Below are 19,149 nucleotides of genomic sequence, written 5' to 3'. Positions count from 1 at the left end.
CACTTTCACTTTTTGTCTTGACACTAATTATATTCCTGAGAAATGCACAAACTTCAAATAAAGATTGCCTTTTAGGCTCATAGTAGCCCTTACCCTCTTCCTCACTTGATTAACTTTTTATTAAGTTCAGGTTTCTCTTTTATACTCAGTGGCCACTTTATTAGGTACACAAGCTGATAAATTTTAAACATTTTCTTGTCCCAGATAACAGAAAATCCCTTGAATTGCTGGTAGTCTGCAGTCTGAATGAAATTCATTTGTTTGAACAGTCGTTGTTGATGTCCTTAACAAAGTACTTGATAAAATTATCATCATTCACAGTCGAAGACAATGCAAACTAAGATAGATTTGAGCTAATATAATTATTGGACAGGTTTATCTCCTCTTAATTAGTTTACTTCCAATGGCTGTGAACCATATAAAGTCAATCTAAATAAAATCACGTGATAGACACAAAATCAGTCAGAATAATAAAGCCTGGTGGAAGCAGAGAGTCAAATAGTCATCCAATTAATAAACACACAGGTTCAGCTTACAAAATACTGCTACGTAATTTTTTCAACTAAGGGAAATTATCTGAACCAGATGAATGCTGAAATCTTTTAGTGTGAATCTTTCATTCATGATAATAAGATCACTGCTTCATATTTAGTTTGTGGCACAAATTGTGGGTCTTAGTCATTAATGAATAATTAATAGTGTAAACAGCAATGATATTCATTTATTCCAAAGCTGATCTTCTTATGGAAGGAATTTGAATTTGAACTTTCTGAAAAAAAGCCTAGTTCTCTATTTCCATCTGTTTGCTAAAGGAATGATGGTCCCATTTTGATGTTGATCCTTCCATTGTCCCTAGCTTTTGGGAGTCAAGGACTGGTAAATATTCTTGTTAATATTTATCAAAGTTCTTTTCTACCATCTGATTCATTTGATGAGAAAGGCCCTTTCCTTGTTGTTTTCATGTTTCCTCCTTGTGGCTTTCACTGCCTGATACATCACTTGGTTTCCATTAAATCTTATATTTTATGTCAGCTAATTTTTGGTGAACATCTATACTTACAATGGAAAATCAGCAGTGAGCAGATAATTATGGAGAGTCTGACAATGTGAGAATGCGGAATTAAGATGCACAGCTGAGATAACACAAAGATAGGAACTTCTTGGTAGACATACAGACTTTTCCTGATACCAGTTCAATTCTTTCACTTGGTCAGATTCAATACCCTTCAGGATATTATCAGTGCTTCTGTTTAAACAAAAACCAGTGAGGGAGTAACAAAAGATTAGAAAATGTTGGGAAAGCTCAGTAGTTTACAGTGTATTTGTGGGAAGAAAAACAATTAACGTCAGTAGTTAACATTTCTGCAGAAAAGCGTCCCGTTTCAGAGTTCAGATTTTCAGAATCTGTAGTTTGGTGTTATTTTATTTATGTATTTATTTACTTATTTAGAGATGGAGCATGAAACAGGCCCTTCCAGCTCAACGAGCCATGCTACCCAGCACCCACCTATTTAACTCTAGCCTAATCACTGGACAATTTATAATGACCAGTTAACCTACTGACCAGTACGCCTTTGGACAGTGGGAGAAAATTGGAGTACCCAGAGGAAACCCACACGGTCACAGGGAGAACATACAAACTCTTTACAGACGGTGCCAGAACTAGTAACAGAAGAATGCTGGATTTACGCTTAAACTCCCTGCCTGTAAAATAAATCTATATTTGATTGCAATAGAGGTTCTCTGTTGAGAAAGGCAATGCTTTAATAAAAAAAACCATTGTTCTACGAATCTTTTAATTCTTATCAACAACATGCATCCGTCGTTGCGTTGAAATTGCAAGGAGCTAGAATTGAATAAAGAATAAGGAAAAAATGTAGTCGGCTCACATGCTTTGATCCGATAAGCATTGTTTCAATAAAGGAAATCATTTTGCACATTATGATGTAGCGATTTGCTCAGACAGATGTTCTGCGGGAAGACAAATTTCAGGGTTGTATACCACATTCATATTTTGATAATAAATGTACTTTGAATCCTCAGTTGTGTTTATTTTGTTCAGAAACAAAGATATATTTTATTAATATATTTTTGTAAAGGTTCTGTGATGGAAAGAATAGTAAACCAAAAGAAAAGTAATATCTCTACAAGACCAGAAATTGCTCTAAGTTAGTTGTTCGCAACATGGGGAGGCAATAAGGATAAAGAGGGTGGTGGAGGCTTGGTAGCAAGGGGACAGTCGAGGAGTTACAGGCTTAATTTAACAAATAATTTCTTATTATAAACATTTGATCCTCGGTGCCTCATAATGTATTGCAATGATCATGTAATCACGTCATGTCTTGCTAACCCAATGTTTGCTTAGACTTTGCTCAAAGTGTGTTGTAGTCATTGAAAAGCAACGTGACATTTCTGTATTTGGTAGATCATGAGAAATCTGGACTGAATAAATTGCATTATTTCCGGGCCCTGCTCATGTAATATTGCCGTTCACTACTGCAGTACAGTGTTAGCTATTATAATTCCCAAACTTTAAACACACAGTGACACATTTCCTGTGAATTAGGGTATGTCATTCAATGGGGTAAAGTTCAGAATTTGCCCTTTCGAATGATCTTGACCACATTTCTCTAGCCCATTGTCCAACCAAGATATCAGTGCTCCACTTTATGTACCTTCAGACAGAGAGTCAGGTTTTGACATAACTTTTCCCTTTATTGATTGCAGTGCTTGAGTTTGGATTTAAACAATAGACAATTGACCGTGGTTGCTAATCCACAATGAAAATGGCAGAAGCCGACCAAACATAAAAGAAGTGTAGAATGTAGGGGGTGGAGTAATTGTAATATCCGTTAGTCTCGAGAGACCATGGATTTGTGCCTTGGAAAGTTTCCAGAGCATAGGCCTGTATGGGAGACCGGCAGTTGCCCATGCTGCAAGTCTCCCCTCTCCACGCCACTGATGTTGTCCAAGGGAAGCGTAAGGGCCGATTCAGCTTGGCACTGGTGTTGTCACAGAGCAATGTGTGGTTCAGTGCCTTGCTCAAGGACACAACACGGTGCCTTATCTGAGGCTCGAACTAGTGACCTTCAGATCACGAGACCGACGCCTTAACCACTTGGCCATGCACCAGCATCGAGTATCTGTATCTGAATTTATATTAACATCAAGCAAACAACAGCAGCTTATGTGTCTGTTGTGTGAAAAAGTTTTTTCAAATGAGGCAATGAAATTGTCCAGGCTCCTTGAAAACTTGAAGAGAATACACTCTGATTAAGCAACTGAGAGCTTCACTTCATGAAGACTTTTAGAAACAGAAAACACTTCAAAGCATGTTTGCCAACTCTTCACAACGATGGCTTCGTACAAAGTTTTCTTGCTCATTGTTAAAGCCCCCATACAATTGGTGAAGAACTGATTCTATCAGCAGTAAGGGAGGTTCTGAGTATGGTTCTTTTCAATAATGAATGGATGAAATGTCTGAGAATGTGGAAGACACTTTCTGCGACATTCTTAGGACAAGAGTTTGCTCTGTAGTTGGATGAGTCAACTTTGCCAGGCAACAAATTTTTGCTTCTTGGTTATGTTTGCTTCATAAAAGATGAAAGCATGGTTCAAGAATTTTTATTTGCAAGGTGACTGGAAACAGATGCAAACTATATTCAATTGAGTTGATATAAAGAAATATAGTCAATATTTCAGGTTGTTGAGCAGATTTTCAAAGAGAAGGACATTCTGTTCATCAGCATCTTGCTTGACAGGACGCCACTGTGGAGCTATTACTTTTATGAAAAAAATCTGCACTTAACTTACTTACCCTTCACAGAAAACATCATGTTGCAAAAATCCTAAGTAATCAGCTGCACAAAACATTAAATACTATTATCACAGCAGTAAATAAAATTAAGTATCATGCTTTCAATTCCAGAGCTTTGTATTGAGAATGATGAAGAGTTTGAACACTGACTCTTCCATACAGATGTCAGATGGCTCACAAAAGGAAACTGCCTGAGACACTTTAAAACACATTTTGAATCTGTGATAAAATTCTTTGAAGACTTGAATGCTTCATTCTGTAATCATCTCAAGAATATTAGGCATGACATTGCTAATTTGTCAGAATTATTCAAAAAGTTTAATGAGTCAGTCTTCAATTGCAAGGAAATTATGTAAATCTTATCAAAATCAAATATCATCTCCACATTTCTGTCCAAGTTAATCCTATTTTAGTACATTGTAGGCTGTCATGGCCTTTTCCAATTTCTGAGGATTTCTGAGTTGGAAATGAAAGAAGTAAGACTAGATGATGATTTTAAGTATACTGTGCTCACCTTAATGAGCTGCCGAAAGACAAGTCAGACAAGTTTTCAGGATCTTCTGTTGATCCAAATTCCAGACTGGGTAACAAATCCATTCCTATACTCTTGTAATGTGGAATTAACAGGAAGGGTTTAGGAAGATTTAGGAAGAAGATCACTACTTTGAGCTGATGTCAAGGTTCAAAAAAAATCATTTCAGAACTTTTGGTTGGAATCTCTGAACACAATCCTCCACTGTGGAAAAAGGTCAAGCTGTTCTTTATTGCCTTTCCAACATCATATTTAGTGGAGTGCGGTTTCAAAGCAGTCGCCAACTTCTTTCAAAGAAATGAAACAGAGCAAATTATTGAACATGGGGATCCAAGACTCCTCAGTGACACTCAACCTAATGTTAAGAAGCTGATTATCACTGCACCAAGCCCATCCATCACTTTGAAAGCTGAAAAAACAAAGTAGTGAATAGTTGGACTACTAACGCGTGCTCTAAAATTGTTGATGAAAATTGTTTTTACTGTAATTAAGTAAAGAAACCATTTTATTTGTAGCTTTAAATAGATTTGAATAATTTTTGCAATTATTTGTCACAGCTTTGAATTTGCTGTTCCTATCTTCTTTCACTGTGCATTGTAAATTAAGATTCTTTAAAGTTTTTATGCAAAGGCCAGAAAGGGAGAGGGGGCACTGTGGATGTGATCTGGGAGATAATGGGGATGTAAACCCAAAGAAGTTTGGGAATCACTGCTCTAGATACTACTAGTGGAGAAGAGCTGTATTTACATTATCCTTCATTAGAATGCGAAAAACCGACATGTTTTAGGTTTGGGGGGAGGGGATGCAATGGGGCGTGGGGTGATGAGAATAAAGGTTTTAATGCCTCTGAAAGGTGGAGACCAAGTTGGTGCAGGTTAAACTGCTGGTGTTTATGTAGTTTATGAGAGGGTGCTAAATATTTGTTAATTGCAGTTGGTCTGCTTGGAGAGGTATAAAGACAGATAAACGAGATAAGTAGAGAGAAAAGAAATACAATGCTGGAACTGTGAGACACAACTGTTGATATAAACTGAAATAATAAAAGAGAATGCCAGAAATATTCAGCAGATCAAGCCACATTTTTAAAGAGAGAAAATGGGAGTTAATTTAAATAGTGAATAACTTTACATCAGAACTATCTAATGAGTAACCTGTAACCATTGGATCTGCAATTGGATTCTGGCAGCTAAGTCTGCATCAATGGTTGACCAAGCAAGCTTGAGCAGCTGATTTGCCTTTGTCTGAGGCTGACCCAGCATGAGATGAGGAACTGCTGTGTACTTGCTCTTGCAGAAACGTGGCTTTAAGCCAATATCCTAAACACCATCAATGTTCAGGCCAGGCCACTCAGGGACTTGTGCTAATGTTATTTTGAGACAGTATATGCATTAGTAATTATATGTGCTACATGCCTTGTTTTGCAGCTTGAAGCTGGAGTAATGCTATTTTGTTTAACTGTGTAGGGTTGAATTTCAATCAAATTTGAACTTGAACTTGAAGACAGAAGCTAAGGTGCAACTCTTCAGGATTATATTGAGTTTAGCTGGAATAGTATAGGAGGGAAATATCAGAGAAGTCAGATGAGAGATAAGCCTGTTGGAAGCTCCTATAGACTTACAGATGTGCAAACTGGAATGCTAATTCAAATGCAGATATTTGAATTCTGAAATAAAATCAGAAATTGCTGTTGATAATCAGGAACTCAGTCAATTTCCATGGAGAACAATGCAGAATCTGGACAATGGAGAATAAACTGCATTTTCAGAAGCAGAGGAGGAAAGGTGGAAAGAACACAGGGAACATCTGATGTTTTAGTACGAGACCAAGATTTACCAGGTAAATCAGAATCAGGTTTATTATCACCAGCATGTGACGTGAAATTTGTTAACTTAACAGCAGCAGTTCAATGCAATACATAATATATAAGGAAAAAAAACACAAAATAAAATAAAAATAACAATAAATAAATTACAATATATGTATATTGAATAGATTAAAAATTGTGCAAAAAACAGAAATACTATATATTAAAAAAGTGAGGTAGTGTCCAAGGGTTCAATGGCCATTTAGGAATCAGATGGCAGAGGGGAAGAAGCTGTTCCTGAATTGCTGAGCTTCTGTACCTCCTACCTGATGGCAACAGTGAGAAAAGGGCATGCCCTGGGTGCTGGAGGTTTTTAATAATGGACACTGAGACACTGCTCCTTTAAGATATCCTGGGTACTTTGTAGGCTAGTACCCAAGATAGAGCTGACTAAATTTACAACCCTCTACAGCTTCTTTCGATAGCCCCCCCCCCCCCAATACCAGACAGTGATGCAGCCTGTCAGAATGCTTTTCACAGTACATCTTTAGAAGTTTTTGAGTGTATTTGTTGACATACAAGTGCACATAGATGCCATCAAAGGGAAAGTGATGAATATTTGTTCATTATTGATCTGGAAGACAATTAAACATTATAAAAATCTGCTATCTCATATCAAGGAGATGCTAAATAAAACAAACCTAAAATGCAGTAGATCTGCAGATCGTGATCATGAAAAGAAAATACATTCTAATAAATTTTCTAATTACAAACATTTTTTGGAGTGTCTTTTTAGAGTTAGTCCTTTCTGTTAAGTGCAATATGAAATTATAAAACACATTGTGATAGACTAATTTTCAGTAATGCTATAGGGTCATGTACATTTCCTTTTAAGTTTAAATGCTATATATATACATAGTAGATACAGTATATCAGTGCCATCAGACACTGATTTTACAAACCACAGGAAGGAAGGAATTGTAATTTCCAATTTTGTATATAATTTACATTGAAGGATATAATTTTAGAGAATAATTTCACATTTCCTATAAATATAATTTGTGGGGGGGGTTGTTAGTTTGAAAGAGTTTTATTTTAATTTGATAATTGATATACTTTCTGAATTACATCCAAATCACTACCTAATCACCGAAGGACTGATTATTGCATCTGTAGTTCTAAAATTACATACAGAATGTTGAGAGTTTTGAAGATTCATTTCCATAAATAGTAATTTCTTTTCAATATGTATCAGTAATTCTTGTTGCAATATAATTGACTTAGAATTAAACTTCAGCATGCTTTCACTGTCTTTAACAGTGGTGTTAATCAATTTATTTTAAAAAAGCAATCTTATCAAAGACCAAACAAAATCATTTCAGACAATGTGTTGAGCATTGATACATTGGTATTCTGGGTAACCTGTTTATAATTTTGTATAAGATGCTTTTCAATTCAGAATAAATAGCATATTAGGTTAAATCTAAGGCTCAGATTCAGAGAATCCCTGAGATTTGTTTGTGGAGAAAGAACAATCAGTTTATTATACTGTAAGATTATCAACTGTCCTCCATAGATATATCTGCTCACATTTACAAGCAAAGAGGAGGTGAATCTACAGAGAACTGTAACATTAACCAGTCCTGTGCACAATATTGAATTGGAATCAGAATAAGGTTTATAATCACTGAGATAGGGAATGAAATTTGTTGTTCTGTGCCAGCGGTACAGTGCAAGACATAAAAATTATTAGAAATTATAAAAGTAGATAAAAAAGGAGAATAATGAGGTATTGTTTATGACCTTTCAGAAATCTGATGGCTGAGGGGACAAAGGTGTTCCTGAAAGATTGAGCAACACAAACAAAATGATGGAGGAATGCAGCAGGCCAGGCAGCAACTATGGAAAAAAGTACAGTTGACTTTTCTGAACATTGTAGCCTCTGCACTAAATGGTGATGTAATGAGTCAGAAGACTAATAAACTCTTCTCAGGCTTCCAGCTGGGTACAGGTATCAATCTCAATTACAAACTCTGCCGTCTTCATCAGGGAAGATGCCTGGGCATGTCTAGTCCAGTGGTACTTATGGTGATGGAAGCCATCGAAATAAACTCGAGGAAAAGAATTTTAACAACGACTTCAGTCTCGCTCTAAGTAAGAACTGGAATTTGATTGTAAGCAAGGTGGGACAGCAGAAACCTGATTGGATGAGAACTAACCAATCAAGAGGGATGGATGACGGGAGTATAAATACCACCTTACAAGGGTTCTCCCTCTTAAAGTATGCTCCGATGTTGGCCTTTGAGACAGAGAGCATAGAGTCTCCAGATGTTATTCCCACTTTTGAAATGTGCATAGTAAATGTTGAGCACAACAGGGAGTGAAGCATCTCTGCCAATTATACTGTTAGGTCATTGCCTTGTAGGAAGTATTGGCCAACCCAGCCATAATCGTGCATTGTGTCTCTAACTTAAAATGGAATTGCCATTTTGCTCCCATGCTGGCCTTCTATAAGTCATAGCTGGACTTGTTGTAGGGTTCTGAGATGTGACCCTTGAATGCCACAGATCTATACCTCAGCAGACTGTGAATCAGCTGATTCATCCAGAACTTCTGTTTTGGGAAACCTCTGTGTGTTCTCAAAGGCTTTGATGTGTTCTCAAAGGCTTTGATGAGGTCGGTGACAGCTGTGGCATATTCCCTCAGATCTGAAGCTGAACCCCTGAAGTTTCTCAGTCCACCGATTCAAAGCCTCTGCCTCCTTTGGCCAAACCTTTGCAATCCTCAGTCTTTCTATATTCTGGGAGTAAATGTTACAGTCAGGCGATTGGAGTCACCAAAGTAAGCGTTCCTGGTGGTGTAAAAGTGATTGAGTATGTCGTCTCCTCTGGTTCTGTAGTTGGTATGTTGATGGTAGTTTGCTAAGAGACTTCAAGCTAGTTTGGTTGGAGTCTCCCACAATGATCAGGAAGGCATCAAGGTGCACTGTCTCATGACTTCTTATCACAGTGTTCAGATCCCCCAGTGCCAGCTTGGCGTTTGTCAGGAGTGAAATGTGGACGGCTGCCAGGACGATGCCAGAGAGCACCCTTGGCAGATAAAACGGATGGCACTTGACCGCCAGGAGTTTCAGGTTAGCGGGGCAGGGCTGAGACAGAACTGCCATGACTGTACACTAAGCTAAATTAACCTTGAAGCAAATGCCACCACCTCTATCTTTATATGACGTTGCTGTCCTGCTCATGCAATGGGTGGTGAAGCTCTTGAGATGCAGGAAGTTTTGAACATGATTTTGTGTGCTAGTTTGCATGCTTTGAACTCACGTTATCTTTATTATCTGTGTACTAATTTTTAAAAAATATTTCCTGTAAAGTTAGAAATGCAATCAGCTAAACTCAACTTTTTTTCCTTTTTATCACTAATGATGTTTTGAATTGCAAATTTTGAATGTAATAGCAATCATATTCATGAAATGAGTTCTTGCTCAATTAAAATATTCAGGATTTATTCAACTATTACATCAGGATTATTTATGAGCTCTCTGTTATTCAGTAGATAAATGAATCACGCAGTGTGATTCTGAGCCAGTGCAATTTGCAAATCCTGCACTGGTAACTGGTTTGTGCTAAATTAGGTGAGTTTAGGCAGGGTGGGATTTGGTTTACCTCAGCGAGGACCCCAATATGCAATCCTTTCCAATGATTGGTTCCTAAGGTTGTCATAGCCGGGGTGGTAGTGGGGGTAAGCTCCCACCACTTATAAAGTGCTCCAAATGGTGTGCGTCTCTAACAGCGTCTGACAACCAAGTCCAACTCTTGGCCTTCACATGTGCTCAGCTACTAGGCCCAGCGGAACTGTTTCCACTGACAAGAGAAGGGGCAAAGGTGGACCACTGGTGCCTCAAAACCAGTTGCTTTGAGCAGGTGGGGCTCATCAGCCTTGGATGGCAGCCTACCTAGGAGAAGGAAACTCTGATTTTAAACCTTCACTGCCTTGTGGCCATACCCACCCATGAGAAGGCCTTCAGGAGTAAACCCTTAAGAAGAAATCTGGAGTCGGCGTCGCTAAGGCAGTTTGATGTTGTTTACAACTTCACTCTGGCAACCCCTGCGATGACACTGGTGCCAAGCTGTATCGGTGCTTGCCCTTCCTTTGGACTACATCAGTGAGACGTGGAGAGGGGGAACCCGCTGCATGGGCAACAGCCGGTTCTTCAAATCTTCCCACCCAGACCTGCGCCCTGAAGAGGACACAGTCCACCAGAGGCGCATACCCATGATCCCCTGGGATCAATAGCTGCCTACTACTATCAAATGATTATAACTGAAATGTCTACATATGCAGATGTTAAACAAGATCCCAAAAATAATGCCTTACGGATGACTACATTAAAGCAATGGCAGGTTGACTATAATACCAAAGTTTTACAGACACATGGAATTGTACTTAAAAGGGGAGATAGGGAAAAAGTGGGAACATTGTTTAGGATAATATTGGATGTAAAATTTACTTTCCTGGATATTTCATGTTGCAGTGAAGTATCCTTGCTATAATAAGGTTTCAGTGTGAGAAACTATTTTAACACAATTGGCATGGTAATGAATTTCCTAATGGATATGTTTTACTCTCTGTATAAGTCTAAAGGAAGATTTATTCATTTAGGAATCCAAAGGAAGATTTGTTCCCTGAACAGACAGTGTAAACCTCCCTAAGCTCAATAAAATCATGCTGCTTTAACATTTCTAAAATAATTAATATATATCCCTGAGTTCTTTCTTTATCTTTAAGAAAAATTTCTATCCCAAATTCTGTGTACAAACAAAGTAAGTGAAATATCCTTTTAGCTTCATTCACAAGTGCATTATGTATCAGCTGCAAACCATCTCACTGGTGTTGTTTACAGCTTAGCTCTGTGTTTGGAAATTCAAACTGAATGGAAGGCACATAAATCTAAAATTTGGCTTCATTGCAAACTAAGAAGCATGACCCGCAAAAGGAAATAACCTCTTTTAAAGCAAGGGCATGGTGCCTTGAAATTGCATTCAGACTAAAGACAGATTGTGTGCGGTACTTAACTCTTTTATTACATCCACTTTCAATTCACTTCTGCTAAAGTAGGAAATTTCACTCTTACCTTGAAAATTGCTGCTCTCTAATGGCTGCGACTTGTTGGTTTTGCTTCTTTTCCTTGCATTTAGCAATGCTTAAAGGAGAAATTTAATTTCTAGATGTATTGAGAGAGGAGCTGCTCAGGAAGACGGGAGACCCAGCACTTCTTAGCATCAACTTTTAACATAATCCTTCACTAACCAAAAACAGGAAATGAAGCCAATGTACATTTGTCAATTTCAATGCATCTCTAAAGGGACATCGAAAGCATACGGTTTGTTGCCCTTCATGTCAACGAAAAGAAAGAACTAGACTGTACAGATGAAAAAAGCTGCTATTGAATTCACTAATAACTTGATGGACATCACAATGCAATAGGCAAGTCAATGTACTCAAGTAAATCATTTTCCCTGATAAGGAAGAAACCTATGCACTCACCAAGAATATGTGACTGACGGGTTTGTCAGAAAAGTCAGCAGCAGGATTGTAGTCTTTGAAATCAATGAAGCAAGCTATTTAATAAAGTCATCAGGTCTGTGAATCTCAGCACAACAGTAGGTGCACTAGACCATCTCTCTGCCCTTTCATTTCCACCCCTCTTAATAACCTATTTTGTACCAATCCTCTCTGAAAGCATGTCCACACATCTTCACAAGGGGTGGCATGGTAGCATTGCAGTTAGCATAATGCTTTGCAGTGCCAGTGACCTGGGTTCAATTCCTGCTGCTGCCAGTAAGGAGATTATATATTCTCCTGGTGACTGGGTGGATTTCCTCTGGGTGCTTCAGTCTTATCCTACATTCCAAAGATGTATGGGTTAGTAGTTTAGCTGGTCACATGGGTGTAACTGGGTGGCATGGGTGTAGCTTGTTGGGCTGGAATGGCCTATTGTCATGCTGTATCTCAAAATCTTGGAGCTATTAGTAGATACACAAATTTGTAATATGATACTTTTCCTTTACATTCATCAACAAATAGTTTTATATCTAATATTTTAAGTGCTCTTTCAAGATTGCAGGTGTTTTGTTTCCACTCCAGTTTTTTTCATGTTTTGCAATGACTGATGAGGCCAATGTTAAACCCACAAACATGCCTGATAGAGAACGTGGTTGGATATTCTGTGAGGGATGTGCTTCTTCCATCATGTGCGATGGGCTTTTGTGTGCTTCCAGCACTTTGGGTTCTCAGTATCAACCCTAAAGATTCTTGTCCGCTCTGATTCACTGGTGATTCCCATTTTTCAAGAAAGCTTTGAGCACAGCACATCCTCAGATCTTTCTTCTGTACGTCCTATAATTATATCCCATGCTAAAGCCTTGAACGGAGTGTCTGTTTCAGGAGCTTAACGTCAGTTGGGCAATGTGACCCACCAGTATAGACACCAAGTGCAAATGGGACTGGGGATATTTTATATTAATAGGATATTAACGCCCTCTCTTCAATCCTTACAATCTATGCGTGGCTCATTGGTCCTTTCATTCCCTCCTCACAGAAAGACCAGGGAAAAACAACGATTCAGAGCTTGTTCTCCAGCAGTCACTCTATCATCACCTGCAGAGGTGAACACCTATGTTGGAATATATGGTCAGAAAATACAGGGGATCTGGGGACTTTCAGCAACCTGATGACAAAATTCTACCTCATCCAAACAATTTGCATACACCAATGATCTGGATTGGACGTCAATGATGTGAAGTGTCAATTGTCAAAAAAATCATTGATATGATTAAAGACATCATTTTAGAAATTGTGCTTTCACTATGGTATCCATCCCATTGGCTTCAATGGAATTAATTTTGGAGGCAGAATACAGCCTGCTGATATTCTCATATTATGCATTCAGTTCCATTGATTGGAGCTGTACTTCCAAAGATTCTTATTCCATAATTCTAAATTGTGCCTTTAGGCATGCATTCCTCTTTCCAACAAGATGTTTAACAAGAGGACGATGTTGATAATCCCTTGGATGTGATCACTTACTCTTGGGACTTGTCTTATAGGACTCATGCCCATCACCCATCTATAATGATCTGCATGGTGGGAGGTGGGTTTACACACTGTGAATAGGAACAAAGTATTTAGATGTGAACAACAGTAACAAATCAACTTCAGGTATTATGATGATAATCACTTGGATGTGATCACTTCCTTACTTGCCTTTATTTGTCACATGTACTTCAAAACATTGAAACATTTAATGAAATCTGTTGTTTGCATCAACAACCAACGCAGTCAAAGGATGTGATGGGGCAGCCAACAAATGTAACCATACTTCCTTTGCCAACATATCATTGTGTAAAAGGTATAAACGATGGACAGAAACTGAATTGGATAAGGCAGGGCTGCAAGCTTGAGGGTTTTCTTCATTGGTTGAAGGGGCTTCTATTCACAATGAGCTTTTTTAGCGAGCAACTGAATGTCACATCCTGGATATCAGAGGAGTAACATACTGCCATTCTAACAGTTACTGCAGCTTTCTTATCTGTCTCATTTTCCTCTTTCTACCCCTTCAGTGATTCAGGAACAGCTTCTTCCTGTCTGCCATCTGATTTCTGAATGGACATTGAACCCGTGAACAATACCTCTCTACTTTTTGATTTCTGTTTTTGCAGAAATTTAACTACTTAACGCACATACTTGCTGTAATTCACATTTTATTCTATGATTACGTCTTGCATTTTACTGCTGCTGCGAAGACAATCAATTTCATGCTGTACGCCGCTGATATTAAAACCTGATTCTGATTCTTTGGCATTCTCCTGATTTTTTTTTTCCAAAGCACCTACGGTATATATTCCTTGTCCACCTCTTGATGCCTCGTAGAGTGCTACAATGGAGCACCACAGGATGAGGGAATCACTGCTGCTCCTTGGATATACACTCAGCGAAGCATACTCCTGAGTTTGGAAACTGGCTGCTAGTTGGTGGAGCGCATTGATCCCACTTTCCTCTCAGCTAAGACTAGCCATTTTTCAGCTATGTATCCAATGTTGGCAAATTATCAATGCCAATCTTAAAGTACTCGTTGTCACTTCTAGACTGATTTGAATATTTCCTGATAATGTAATAAATGGCAAATGTAATTCTGACTTTTGGTTGTTAGTGAGGATAAAATGAATGACAAATGGCAATTATTTAATATCTTGTGCATCCAGCAAATTTCTGATGTATTCAGCTGAGTGACTGGTACATTATCTTCAGTTGGCCACTTCAACTCTTCTTTTCTGGAGTTCAATTATTATTACAGTAGAATTCTGGGATAGAACACAGAATACAGTACACAGAATAGTACAGCACAGTACAGGCCCTTTGGCCCACAATGTTGTGCCAACCCTTAAAACCTGCCTCCCATATAACCCCCCACCTTAAATTCCTCCATATACCTGTCTAGTAGTCTCTTAAATTTCACTAGTGTATCTGCCTCCACCACTGACTCAGGCAGTGCATTCCACGCACCAACCACTCTTTGAGTAAAAAACCTTACTCTGATATCCCCTTTGAACTTCCCACCCCTTACCTTAAAGCCACGTCCTCTTGTATTGAGCAGTGGTGCCCTGGGGAAGAGGCGCTGGCTGTCCACTCTATCTATTCCTCTTAATATCTTGTACACCTCTATCATGTCTCCTCTCATCCTCCTGCTCTCCAAAGAGTAAAGCCCTAGCTCCCTTAATCTCTGATCATAATGCATACTCTCTAAACCAGGCAGCATCCTGGTGAATCTCCTCTGTACCCTTTCCAGTGCTTCCGTATCCTTCCTATAGTGTGGCTTCCCTAGATTCACCACCCTCTGGCTAAAGAAATTTAGTTCTGTACTAAAGGGACAGCCTTCTATCCTGAGGCCTAGACTTTCCCCGCAACAGGAAACATCCTCTTCATGTTCACTGTCTAGGCCTTTCAATATTCCACACGTTCAATGTGCCAAGCAATTGCCAAAATATACTTAAATTTAAATTATTAATTTGATTTTCTAATGATATTTCCATCATAAAATTTCTCTTGGTTTCTGCTTTTCATTGTGACCTATTCCCTGGTTAGGGACGGAAGTATATTTTTAAATGAAAAATAATCTACAGATAATTTTAGTTCTGTTTTATGAACAGTGAGCAAGATTTTCCCTCCAGAAAGAAAATTTTACTGTTATGCAATATCTCAGCTGAGTTTGGTTTAACCTTACATGATTCAAGTAATTGATTTTAGATTATTGGACCTTCCACTATATTTTTCAATGTGTGAACCTGGAAGTCAATTTTTGAACTATTAGATTGCATGTGGTTTCTGAATTGTAAATAGCTTGTCATCTTTTTATTTGATTCAGAGGTCAGACTGTTTCTGTATTTCCTGTTATTATGATAACATACTGTAGGCTATTCTTTGTAAAAACCACAACTGTGCAGAATGTTACCAGGCCAGTAGGAAAGAGCACATTTCCATAATTATCCTCACAGAAACCTTTTGGCATCAGGCGGGAGCACAATGCTGAGGGCTGACACTTTCCCAAAAAAAGAGCAGGTTTGAAATCAGACTATCCAGGTCATTCTGTATTTGCTTAAGTATCAGATTTGCAACTAAAATCAACAGAAAGTCTGAGAAGAAGTTGATATAGCCTCTGCTGGGGAATAACAGGTAACTTAAATAAGGACAAACATGAATGCCTAGAAATTGGATGAGTCCTGGTTAGGAGCACTTGCTGTAGCCTAGCCGATTAATTTAATGGGGAAGATTATACAAGAAGTCCAAACAATGTAAAAACTACAATCTATAATCCTATATTTATTCATGTGTAGTTTACAATCTTTATTGGCTCAAACCAGTGAACATTTTTATTCAGTCCTGTACAAGTAGACATAATAGGCCAGATTGTGCTATGCTGCCCCTGCGACTTCCTCTGGCAGTTTGTTTCATATATGCACCACCCTCCGCATGAAGAAATTACTCCTCATGTCCTCTATTAAATGTTCTCCTCTTACCTTCAACCTACATCGTCCAGTTTTAGACCTCTCTCGTGTGCAATCCATCATGATTTTATATATTTATATAAGGCCTCCTTCGCGCCTGGGACAACAGTCCCAGCCTATCCAGTTTCTCCGTATAAATGAAGCTCTCCAATCCAGGCAACATTCTTGTAAATATTTTCTGTGCCCTTTCATGATTAACCACATTCTTCCCATACCGTGGTGACTGGAACTGCACTCACTGGCATATTCCAGGTGTGGTCTCACCAATGTCTTGTACGGGGGAAAACAATGACCCAAGTCTTGTACTGTACAATCTGAACAATGGTCAGAAAAAGGAATAATTTTTATTCCATGATATCCATCTTTGTACGAGGCAGCGCTTGAAATTAAATGGACAATGCAGGTTGCTTAAGAATATGCCAACTCCCTGGGATTGACACTAAATAAGGGTCTCTACAGTGATGCCTGTATCTTGAGAAATTGACTTAAAAAGAATTATGCTTTCATTAGTTAATAGCTTATGAGATTTGTTCAGGCTCCATATTCCCAAAACTCCATCCTTATGTATCCACATTCCTGCTCAATCTATTGGTTCCTGCTGAAGAAAGATGAAAAATAAGGTTTCCTTTTATAACTGGAGAGTATTAGTGACCACCCTGGCACTCTGGTGCTGAGCGCACCATTATTGATTGGCTGTTGCTGCCTTGAATGATCCAGAGGCTAGAAAATTCTGAGACACTGTGGCATTGACCTTTAAGAGCAAATGTGCCCAAATGTGCCCACATGGGTGCATGGTTGGATCTCTGATTAAGAGCATAAGACCATAAGATATAGGAGCTGAAGTCGGCCATTCGGCCCCTTGAATCTGTTCCATTATTCAATCATGGGCTTATCCAATTCGTCCTGTCATCCCCACTGCCCTGCCTTCTCCCCATACCCTTTGATGCCCTGGCTAATCAAGAACCTATCTATCTCTGCCTTAAGTTCACCCAGTGACTTGGCCTCCACAGCCACTCGTGGTAACAAATTCCACAGATTTACTACCCTCTGACTAAAGTAATTTCTCTGCATCTCTGTTCTAAATGGATGCCCTTCAATCCTGAAGTTGTGCCCTCTTGTGCTAGAGACTACCATGGGTAATAACTTTGCCATATATAATCTGTTCAGGCCTTTTAACCCTTTCATTCCTGGTACTATTCTCGTGAATCTTCTCTGAACTCTCTCTAATGTCAATGTATCCTTTCTAAAATAAGGAGCCCAAAACTGCAAACAATACTCCAAGTGTGGTCTCACAAGTGCCTTACAGAGCCTCAAAATCACATCCTTGCTGTTATATTCTATACCTCTAGAAATGAATGCCAACATTGTGTTTGCCTTCTTCACCACTGATTCAGCCTGAAGGATGAGTCCCTTTGCATCTCTTGCATTGCTAGCAGAAGGACACAACTCTGTGTCATCTGTTTTCCCTTCCTCCAACAACTGTCCAACTCCACCTAATGCAACAGGAGCACCAAGACACCCACAAGTCTCACTTGGCAGAAGTGGAGAAATGGCAATGCACTTCAGACATTCGCTGTGTGGATGTCTGACACACCCACCAACGCCTAGAGCGGGCAACAGCTGTGATAATTGGATGAGTAACTCTTTAAATAGAGCAGCCTTTTAAACATTATTTATACAGCACAAGGGGTTTACTGCCCACCCTATTTGCCCTGGAGAAGGTAATGGCGAGCAGCATATGTAATGCATGAAAACATTGCCCTATGAATGACAAAAGTTTTTTCCAATTAGAACACTGCATCCCAATTTCAACAAGACTCCTAATGAATGTTACATGTGTGGCCTGACTCAGCACATTGCTGATGGGCCAAACACACAAAGTGTATCAAGATATACCAAAACCCAAAGATCTAGGTCATATTTCCTGAATGGCACAGCTACTCATATAAACATTGACATTCAATTTCAGGCTGCTTATAAACACAATGCAATGTTTCATTTCCTTGGCAATGGCATTTACATAATAGCAACCAACTTCCTTCTTGGTCTTGTCCTGAGAGCATACGAGGTCAAATCATTTTATTCAGTTTGTTTGCCTAAACTGCAGCTCTGATTTTCTGATGGTGCATTTCTGATGCTGACATCCACTGAAAAAATCACAGAAGGAAAATTCATTCTACCAGCATATACAGATATGTGAGCACAAAGTTAGTATATCAGGCCTTCCGTTTAAAAATCAAAGGTCTTGTCCTCAGCTTCTATTTTCCTTCACCACTTGTTTACAACAGCCCTGTGCTATGTGTGGTTACTCGCAGTGAGGACGTTTTGCTGGACATACCTGCCAAGCTATTTAAAACAAGCCCTCAACCCAATGTGACTTTAGTTAGAATCAAAGACTTGCGTTTATTATTTCTAAGAGAAAGATCCACATGATTGCAATGCCTCTGTCCTATGGAACTCTAAGCCAAATAAGAAGAGGCACAAGAGACTGCAGATGCTAGAATCTGGAACAAAAACCCAACTACTGCGGGAACTCAGCAGGTCAAACAACATCAGTGTGGGGTAGGGAGGTCATGGAGACATCAATGCTTCAGGTTGAAATCCTGTCAGCTGCAGGATCCGATGGAGGGCCTCAGCCAAAGAGTTAGCAATTCCTCCCCTCCCCCCCCCCCCCCAATGCTGCTCAACTAGCTGACTTCCTCCAGCAGTTCATTATCAAAATTAGAACCAAACTTAAAACCAAATTATTTTTGCGACTGCCACATAGATTAATCAGTTTAAGTCATGGTTTGCCTCCAAAACAGTGAGATTTGTTCAATGTTCTTTCACTTTTGAAAATCGGGCATCCATGATGCAGAGGTGCATTGGAAACTTCACAGGAATTGATTTCAGATTTTTAAAAATAGTTTTAAATGTGTGTGAGCACAAATTC

This window comes from Hemitrygon akajei, chromosome 11 (assembly GCF_048418815.1).
Source record: "Hemitrygon akajei chromosome 11, sHemAka1.3, whole genome shotgun sequence".
In the NCBI taxonomy this organism is placed as follows: domain Eukaryota; kingdom Metazoa; phylum Chordata; class Chondrichthyes; order Myliobatiformes; family Dasyatidae; genus Hemitrygon; species Hemitrygon akajei.
Note: the sequence above shows the minus strand (reverse complement) of the source record.